General features: G+C 57.5%; 1 pseudogene; it reads right to left on the minus strand.

The window, feature by feature from the left end:
* Positions 1-508: 508 nt before the first annotated feature.
* LOC105547837 lies at positions 509-7,649 on the minus strand (annotated as a pseudogene).
* Between the last annotated feature and the right edge of the window lie 1,221 nt (positions 7,650-8,870).

Below are 8,870 nucleotides of genomic sequence, written 5' to 3' on the forward strand. Positions count from 1 at the left end.
ATTGAGCCTCCACCGTGCTGTCCCTAGAGCCCAGAAAGCCCAGGGCTGGCCAAACATCACCCCTCACTCCTCTGGCCCCTCCTCCCAGCCATCAGCACTTTGGAAGAGGCATTAAGCCCCTTTTAATCTCTGGAAAGGTGTCTCAGGAAGGCACAGAGAGGTTACACCAGGTGGTCATGGTGCCTTACCTGTGTCTACTGGGCCCTGGCTGGCCCTTTAAGGGGATGAGGACAGAACAGCTGAGAGACCACACCCCTCAGAGGCCAGGGAGAAAGCAAAGGGACAGTGAAGGAACCTGTGGGCAGGATGCTGAGGGTAGAGGTTCCTCCCCACAGGCACTGAGCAGAGGGTTCCTTCCTCCCTGAAGCTGCCGCCGAGCCTCCATCCAGACAGGACCTCCGACCACTACTAGGGACCCGATCTTAGGAGGTTCAGTCCCAGACAAGGGTTCCAGAGACTTAAGTCCACTTTCCCAAAATGGACATGATGCTTCTGGCAAGTCAGGGACCTAGAACATCCAGGACAGAGCCTTGCTGAGGACGGAAGGGAGCAACGTGCCCTGGAGGTCTTCATGCAGCCCGGGCCTCTGGCAGTGACCAGCCAGCACCCAGGCACCTCCTTGCTGGGTCTCCAAGCCCTGATGGTCACACAAAAGGCCACGGGCCAGGGCTGGGATGGGCCCAGGGCTCTGCATGTTACCTGGGAGGGCTGAGGGGTGGCATCCCCTGTAGCAGCTCAAGGCACAGTAGTCACTGCTGTTACTGTTGCCCTCTGAGTCTGGGGGAGCTGGCCTGGTGGGGGACGTGGGGGCCCAGTCCTCCTGTGGCAGATAGGCAAGCGGCTGAGCCCTCCACTCCGCACACCCTGCTGGCAGCACATTCTCTGAGCTCAGGTTCCCCGGGAGGCAGGTCCCAGTGCCCTCCTGCTCCTCCTTCAGGACCACAGATTTCCAAGGACCCGATGGGCCACAGGTGAGCAGTGCAGTGGCCTCCTGGACGCAGGGCTCCGAGGCTCCTCGTGGTGTGCCAGCAGCACAGTCCCGGCTCAGCAGCACACCAGCCCTGTGGGCCCCCATCCAAGTCTGGAACAGAGTGCGGGAGGAGGGAAGGGCTCAGGCAGCATGTTCAGAACCCATCCTGGGAGCAGCTGCCTCCTTTCTGGCAAGCCCAGCCTCCCTCCTCCTCCAGGAAGCTCTTCTGAGGTCCACACCCAGAGGCCAAGGAGCGCCTGTGGCTTGGACATTCTGTCTTTCCTCCATGTGCCAGCCCAGCCTCATCATGGGACCCCCAGTCCCTTCAGGCTCCTCACCGCTCCGCCAGCACAGGGCCTGGTGCTCACAGCACCCCGAACCAAGGTACAGATGGTGACATCTGCCCAGGACAGAGCCAACTCCTGACGGCATGAGTCTGAAGTCCTTTCAGCAGCTACAGAGACTGGGCATTCCCAACACACACACACACACAGACACACACAGACACACACACAGACGCACACACACACACAGACACACAGACACACACACACACAGACACACAGAGGCACAGACACACAGACACACAGACACACAGACGCACAGACACACACACAGACACACACAGACACACACAGACAGACACACAGACGCACAGACACACAGACACATACACGAGTTGCTGTCAGGACTGGTGACTTTCAAATCACTGGACTAAGGCTGGCAGACCTGGAGCTTTCTGTGGGGTCACAGGAGGCCCCCGCCTCCAAAAGGAAGCTGTTCCCTTGGTGGGACCAGGAGCCTCCATCCCATGCACCACACACACCACACCCTCCATCACTGCACTGCTCCCTGGAGACCAGCGTACGGCACCAGATCCCCACCTGAGGGTCTAAATAACCCCTGGCAGGTGCCCTTGTTCTCTAGGGAAGGGCTGGTGCCTGCAACAGGATGACAGTCCCGGGACAATCACAGTCTGTGCCCTGCTCAGCCTTGTTCTCAGCTGCCCAGGCTCTTGACAGTCACACCTACCACCTTGGGGAAAGAGGGGACTCTGCCAAGAGCCAGGTGCCCGGTTTATGGTTCAAATTGAATATTTGGACAAAAATCTTGAAAACTAGGCTCCTCACTGAGAGACAAAAGGATTTTTCTGCACAGTAAGCTGGAGCCGTGGTGTGGAGGGGACATCCTTGCCACACAGGGCCCAGGGATGCCCTAGGGCACAGGGAGGGAAGATCCTGGAGAAGAGAGGTCAGCTTGGCCCAGACCCCAGGGAGGGGCCCTCACTGCTTCTTGTCCTTTGTCCAAAGTGAGGAGTCTGAGGGGAAAAACCAGAGACCACTCACTGGAGTCCTCCCTCTCCTGCTCCTCCCACCTCCTCCTCCCACCCCCGTCCTCCTCCCACCTCCCTCCTCCGTTTCCCCCTCTTCCCACTCAGGCGGCATGAACTGCCAGCCCAGCAGGGAGGGGAGGGCCTGATGCAACCCCCAAGTTGCTCACTGATTCTTGGGCTGTGGGGGGCCAACAGGGCCACAGAGGGGGAAGTGCAGAGCCCACTCCTCAGCTGTGGTGCCAGCATGAAATCTGCGGGGACCAGGGGACAAGGCAGAGCAGGAGCCCAGAGGCAGTGAGAGCCCCGAGGGCAGTGCACACACCACAGACCCTTCCCCACGGCCACAGGACAGACACATTCACAGAAGGAGGAGGTGAGGCACATGGTGGGTGCAGACAGCCGCAAACCAGAGGGGACAGAGATAAGTCATGAGAAATTTACATTTTTCCATCAACAGTGGAACTGGAGACATGAGAACAAAAAGAAATCAGTAATGGAGAATAAAGCTAGTTTTTCCCCATTTGAGACACAGCGTATAGATTGAAATACACTGAATATACAAAAAAGGCTCCAAGCACTGACAAGGCTCGCATACTGGCTGCCAACCCTCATGAAAGCCAACATCTCGGGCAGGCCAGAGCTCTGGGCAACCCCTGACCCCCACGCCCTGCCGTGGACTCTGCACACACCTGGAAGTTCCCATTGTGCACACTGTAGAGGGGCTAGACGAACACCACTGGAGAGGACACGTTCTGGTAGAAGGTTCTCTTCACCTGAGGCCAGCAGAGGCCAGTCAGAGGCCTGTGGGGACCCAGGGGGCCTGAGGTGGCCTGAGGTCACTGCAGAGGCTGAGCTTCCTTCCATCAGCAGGAGGCCCGCCCACCTTGTCCCTGCCACTGCCTCTCTCCCGACTCATCACATTCCAGCCCACTCTCAGGGTAGGACCCAACTGGGCCTCCTTGCCTAACGGCCTCACAGAACTGATTTATACTGAGGCAGGTGTCCTTTACAGCGTGAGCGCCCATGGTGGGTTCAGAACGGGGAGTTACCAGCCGGGTCCTCAGCCCGCAGAGGGAGCCAGCACCTGCAGGAACCCCGTCTTTGCCATCAGCAGGTCTGTGGCTCTCACCTCACCCAGTGTCTCCTTGAGCACCAGACTTGCTGCCAAAGATCCACTGACCCTCCCACAAGGATGTCAGCTGGGGCTCCAACCCAACAGGTGCAAATAGACCTCCCCAACCTCCCCGCAAGGGTGTCCCCCGTTTCCCCACCTCAGGGGTCACCACACTCATATCTCATCCAGTCACATGTCCCCTCTATTTCTCCCGCTAAGACCCTGCAATTCCCTCCACTTTGCTCTATCTCCACTTCTTTCACTGGCTCATGCCAAATCATCTCCCTGTGGGCACCCTGCTGGCCCCCGTTTGTCCCCAGCAGGTCCCCCATGTCCCCTTGTCCCAGCAATCCATTCCTCAAAACATAAACTAGGTCGTATCACACAGTTTCACACTTTCCTTTGCTCCAAGGAGAAGCCAAGCACCCTCCCGCTTAGCCGCACTGAGCAGCCCTCTCCCCACATCCTCTTCCTCACATCCGCTGCCTGACATGGCCCCTGCACCCCCTCTTGTAACCTGATATGTGGTACACGAGGCATGACAGTTTATTGAAGAAGGGTCTTTGTCCATCTTGTTCTCTAAGGCATCTGCCAGGGTGAGAACAGGGTCCTGTGCACACCAGATGCCTCAACTGTACTTTCATAGAACGTGTGAACAAAGGAACAAACCAAGCTCCTCCAGAGGCAGAAAACTAGGACCTCCGGCTCTTGATCTCAGTGACTCTGGGTCTGGTCGGGACCCAGCTGCCCTTGTCTTCGGCCTCTGCCACAGATCCCCCTTCCCTTCTCTCCCTGGCAACCTGAGAACCCTCTTCTGGCCCAGAGTGGAGACTTGAGAAGCCCACTCCATCCAGGCCCAGACAGTGGAGAGAGGAGGGGAGGAACCAGACAAGGGTGGCCCTTGACTCCCCACCAACCACACACTCACACATGCACACAGTGACACATCTGCACACATACACTAGCATGTACACTCTTACCCACTCACACATGTACACACACACACTCACATCAGCTACCTACCTGGGTGATGGCTTGAACAGGAGGTAGGTCAGGCCAGTCAGCAGGAGAAAGACAGACACAGCAACAAAGGTGTTGCCTGGCTGCCCCCAGGGTGGGATCAGAGGGCCTGTGGCCAGGAAGGGCCCAGGGGCTATGAGCAGCCTCAGTGCACACGTGTGCACACATAAACACATACATGCACACTCACCACACTTATGTGCACACACACACAGAGACACAGGCACACTCACCCTACTCCCATACACACACACGAAGCACACACATGTTCATGTCAGCACGTGTGTTCACACACACACCTGGCTCCAGCTCCTCCCCTCCTCATCACTCCAAGTTGACATCTCCTTATTTAGAGTGGGGAGTCTGCCCTGGACTGCTGCTCCCAGGAGAGAGGACCCCAGGGGAAGCCCGTCAAAGTGTTACCTCCCAGGCCTCTTCCTGCCTCTTAAAGCCCAGCTCATAGCTGAGAAGTGTGGTCATCAGCTGCAAGGCAGGACTGATGCTTCAGGTCGAGATGCAGTGGCCAGAGCTGACATTGCTCTGCAAATCAGAGAGTGGGTCCAGCTTCACTGGAACAGAGTGAAGCTACCTAAGGCTGAAGCCCCATGGGTCTGGGTGTGTCAGTCAGCACACCCAAGACTGGGGATCTGAAAGATTCCCAAGGGGCACAGTCAAGACCCTCTCAGACCAGGCACCTCAGTGGGAGACTGGAACAGAAAAGCCCCGGGCGGGACAGGACAGCAATGACTTCCTCTGGCCCCTGCAGCTACACCACGTGGTTCCTAAATATTGCTTTCCCTTTCCTTCACAGTCTGCGGCTGGAAGTTCTTCCCAGCATCTTACTGGAGTCCTTCCTGCTATGACTGAAGAACACTTCACATGACTCAAATGCCAGCCCCTGCCCCAGCTAGCAGCCCTGCATCTTTATTTTCTGCCAAAACCCTGCCCCTGCAGTAACCACGTGGACCCTCCCCTCCCAGGGTCCAAGCCCCCAGCCCTGGATCTCACTTGGCAGGGACTGAGAACACTCACTGGGCCACAGGGGTCATAGGTTGCAGGGCCCTGATCCCAGCCCCCAAGCAGCCAGGATGTTCTTGGCAAAGGGCCCTGCCCCAGGTCTATAGCTGATACTCACCGTGTCTCCAGGGCAGGCACTGCAGCTCCACCAGGCTGACCTGCTCCCTCCCAGACACGCAGTGGTGGAAAGTGATGATGAAATTGTTGGATAGCAGGAGCACTGCCTCGGGTGGCAGCGACGATATGCACTTACGTGTGCCACCAGGAGCCCTAATGCTAGAAACGGCAAGTGTCAGCACCATGGGGCTGCTACACTGTCCTGGTGTAGCTGCTGCCATCCTGGGGACCTCACCCTCATCCCTGTCCAGGTGGGCATGGCCCTCCACCCTCACCTGGTGAAGAGGAGCCCGGGGCTGGAGCCCTGGCCCAGCTCTGGGACAGACCAGTGGCAATCGATCCTGGGAATGTTGTTGGTGAGGCAGGTGAAGTTTCCAGCCCTTGGCCCTGGAGACAGTGACGGTTGGGAGCCCACAATGAGTGCTTCAGGGCAGAGCTGAGTTGGAGGGTTGCAGGGGGATCTGACACCCTAGCAGGGTAGTCAGCAGTGAATCATCCCAGAATCTGTCCAGGGAAGCACTGGGAGGCCTGGGAAGTGGTGGGCTCTGACCCATGGTTCACAGGCAAGTCAGACCCAGAGAGGCATCAAGAGGGTGAAGGAAGGGAGACCAGGGTCAGTCCAGGGACTGAAGGTGGGGAGATAAAGGTAGGGAGAATAGAGACGGAGGTCCAGGCTGACCCCTAGAGGACACGCCCCAGCACACCTTGGGCCAAACCTTTCCCGAGGGGCTCAACGTCGGACAACCCAGTCCCCCAAACATGCCCTAGTTATCCACTCACCTCATACAGACACTAGTGCCCGACTCTCACCTCGTCCAACCCCTGAGACAGAGACTCCCGAGCGGACACAGGTGCAGACGCAGGTGCAGGCCAGGAGCCAGGTGCCATGTGTCGCCTCATGGTCCAGCCTGCAAGGGGCTGGGCTGAGGGCCTGTGCGAGCCATCCCTGGTGCTCCCCATGAATTTCTCCCTAGCAGGTTGCTCAGTGGGTCTCCATCTGCACTCACATGGTGTCCTGTGAAAGACACTGGGCACCACTGCCCAGGCTTTACCGATAAGGAACTGAAGCTCAGAAAGGCCACTTGACCCAGCCAAAGACTCACGGCTGCGGGGTGTCAGACGCACCCTCAAACTTAGATCCTGGACTCCGACTCAGCTAGGTCTCCACGTCTGCCAAGAAGGCTCCTCTCTAGGATGGGCATCCTCTGCCAGCCCATCCCCTGTCCCTGGGCCAAGGCCCCATCCTGCAGGGGAGTCGGGATTGGGGGAACCAGTCACTACCAACAACCACCACAGGTGCATTTTCTACTGTAATTCTCACAGCAGCCCCACGAGGGAGAACCGCTGTCCCTGTTCACAGGCAAGGAGCTGAGCCCCAAGGAGGGAAGGAGGGGAAATGACTTGCCCAGGGTCACACAAAAGACTTCTATGCATGCTTTTTTTTTTTTTTTTTTTTTTAAGACGGAGTCTCCCTCTGTCGCCCAGGCTGGAGAGCAGTAGTGTGATATTGGCTCACTGCAACCTCCAACTCCTGGGTTTAAGCGATTCTCCTGCCTCAGCCTCCTGAGTAGCTGGTATTACAGGCTCCCGCTGCCATAACGAGTTAATTTTTTTGTATTTTTAGTACAGACAGGGTTTCACTCTGTTGGCCAGGCTGGTCTCGAACTCCTGACCTCAAGTGATCCACCCGCCTTGGCCTCCCAAAGTGCTGGGATTACAGGCGTGAGCCACTGCTCCCAGCCTCTATGCATTTTCTCTCCCTTTTGTCTTCTTAAATAAAGACCCATCCCAGAGTTCTGCGCCAGGAAGGTGGACGAGAGTGGCAGTGGGGTATCCATGCAACAGATGGCACTTCCTGAACTCTGTTGCACGCCTGTTCCAAGGTGCCTCCAAAGGAGAGCACCACCAGAAGGGCAGAGCCCTCCATACCGGAGCGTGAGGCCTGAGTCCCAGGACTCTGGAGGAGCCAGAGGTCGGCTGGAGATGAGGGGCTGCATGTCAGGAAGCTCTTGGGGGTGGGAAAGCTGCTGATGCCCTATCACCCCATTTGCAGCTCCAGTGGTACACCCATAGCCCATAGGCAGGAAGCAGGGCCAACCTGATTACACAAGACTGATTAGTTTTAAGGAGGAGGAAAAAAACAGACATGCACACAGACTACAGCACGCACACCCTTAAGGAACCCACACACCCTCAACGGGCAGCAGGCAGTACTCTAACCCCACTCCACCCCACTCCCGGCAGCCTGTCCAGGTGCCCACAGGACAGTCCCCTGTTAGGACTGATGATCAGGAATCCTCACTCTTCCCTAGAATGGAGCGTGCAGCCTGGCCCCAACAGCCGCAGCATGAAACACCGTGGCAAGTTCTCTGCAGCAGTGTCTGTCCCTTCTCACAGCAGTTACTGGAAAGGTGGGAATGCGGAGGACAGTCAGCCTGCTCTTGGAATTTGTGAGAGCAGGGTTGGAGTGACCACCAGGACCTGGGGGAAGCACAGGCACAACAGCCACAGCTGAGAGCTGACCCAGGCCCCAGGATGGACGACCACTGCCCCAGCAGTGGAGAAACACCCACATCTGTGTAGAATCAGGCCAGGCCAGCCACAGGCTAACCCAGGAGCAGATGGCTTGAAAGCAGGGAATGGGGTGTCTCCAAGCTCAGCAGGCCTCGTTTCTAGACAGGGAGAGGGGATGGTAGGGCAGGACGCACATGTGACACCTGAGAGCTACAAGGGAGGAGGCCAGGACACCCCCTGGGGAGCACTGGAGAGGTGGATACTGCGACAAGGCAGTACGGCCATCTGAGGGGAAGGTCTCTGCTTTTCCTCTGCACCAAAAACTTACATCTGTACCTGGTAAGCTGAGCAGGGCAGGGTTACCACCCTCCTACAGATGAGGAAACCGAGGCTCAGACACCTGGGACCTGCCCAATACCTGGCTCCTGACACCTCTGTTCTTGGCACATTCCCAGCAGCTTCTACACAAGCCTGGGAACTTCCTGAGGGCGGTGTCTGTGAGTCACCCCTCAGTGCATGCCCCAGCAGAAGGCACCTCAATATTTTACAAATGGGGTGGAGCTGCAGGCAGAGCTGCCTTCCCCCATCCTCGACCACAGGGCCAGGCAGTCAGGGCAGGTGCACACACCCCTACCTGCAGGCTCCCCGCTCATGGATGTCACTAGGAGGCAGAGGTTGCAATGAGCCAAGATGGTGAGATGATGCCACTGCACTCAAGCCTGGGTGACGAGCAGGACCCCTGCCTCAAAAAAAAAGCCAACAGGTCTGGGCTAACCTTTAGTTTC

Source organism: Mandrillus leucophaeus, unplaced genomic scaffold (genome assembly GCF_000951045.1).
Source record: "Mandrillus leucophaeus isolate KB7577 unplaced genomic scaffold, Mleu.le_1.0 Scaffold399, whole genome shotgun sequence".
Classification (NCBI taxonomy): domain Eukaryota; kingdom Metazoa; phylum Chordata; class Mammalia; order Primates; family Cercopithecidae; genus Mandrillus; species Mandrillus leucophaeus.